General features: G+C 56.0%; 1 long non-coding RNA gene across 1 annotated transcript; it reads left to right on the forward strand.

Annotated features, from left to right (window-relative positions):
- The first annotated feature begins 6 nt into the window (after positions 1-6).
- Positions 7-807, forward strand: LOC102255678. The gene is made up of 3 exons (XR_313495.2): positions 7-184; positions 318-365; positions 514-807. It is a non-coding gene; the product is annotated as an uncharacterized LOC102255678 (long non-coding RNA).
- Positions 808-1,037: the final 230 nt, after the last annotated feature.

Raw genomic sequence — 1,037 nt, forward strand, 5'->3', positions numbered from 1 at the left:
CCCCACACATGCATTTCCCTCAGGTTTCCTGATCCTTCCCTGGGTCGACAGGGTTCTGGAAACTTCTCTAGGGCCCAGGGCTAGGGCTTCCTTAAGGACCTCATGGCCCTGCCTCCTCCTTGGTCTCTCACGGGATGTTTCCTTCCCGCAGGTGAGAGAGGAGGGAGCTATGCTCAGGCTGCCAGTGAGTATGGGGGGGATGACCCCTGAGACCTTGTGACAGTGCAGACAGGGGCCATGCCCCCCCCCCTTCGCCCATAGTTCCTCCTGGTCTCCTGCCCTGGGGCTCTGACCCCGTCCTGGTGTGTGTCCCCCAGGCAGTGACAGCTCCCAGGGCTCTGATGTGTCTCTCTCGGCTTCTAGAGGTGAGACCCTGCCATGGGGAGGGATGGGCATAGGGGAGGACTGGGTGGTGGGGAGTCTGTGGGACACTGTGAGCATGAAGTGGACTCTGAGAATGTCACCAGTTACAGCCACTGACCTGAGTCTGTTCATGATGCTTGTCCTCCACAGCGTGAGGCCGCTGCCTTGTGGGGACCGAGTGATGGAAGATATGTTCACGCTTCCAATTCCCGACTCAAGAACCTCTGATTGGGGGGCTGGCCCAGCCCTGCACCCCACACTTTCCTGTCAGCAAAGGCGGGCTGTCCCCTCCCCATCCCTGCCTTTACTCCCTGGGGCTGTGAGCTGCAACTTCCTGCTCCGTATTGAAATGAGACTGAGGATTGACCTGGTGGTTTTTTTGTGTTTTTTTTTTTTAATACTTTTATTGATTTCAGAGAGGAAGGGAGAGGGAGAGAGAGATAGAAACATCAATGATGAGAGAGACTCATTGATCGGTTGCCTCCTGAACGCCCCCACCGGGGATCAAGCCTGCAACCCAGGCACGTGCCCTGACTGGGAATCGAACCCAGGACCTCTTGGTCCATGGGGCGACGCTCAACCCACTGAGCCACCATAGCCGGGCTGACCTGGTTTTTTTTAATTCTTGCCGTGACTGGTGATGGGTAATTAAAGGAGATCCTTTAATTAAGTAT

The sequence above is a fragment of the Myotis brandtii genome, unplaced genomic scaffold (genome assembly GCF_000412655.1).
Source record: "Myotis brandtii unplaced genomic scaffold, ASM41265v1 scaffold18735, whole genome shotgun sequence".
NCBI classification, from domain to species: Eukaryota; Metazoa; Chordata; class Mammalia; order Chiroptera; family Vespertilionidae; genus Myotis; species Myotis brandtii.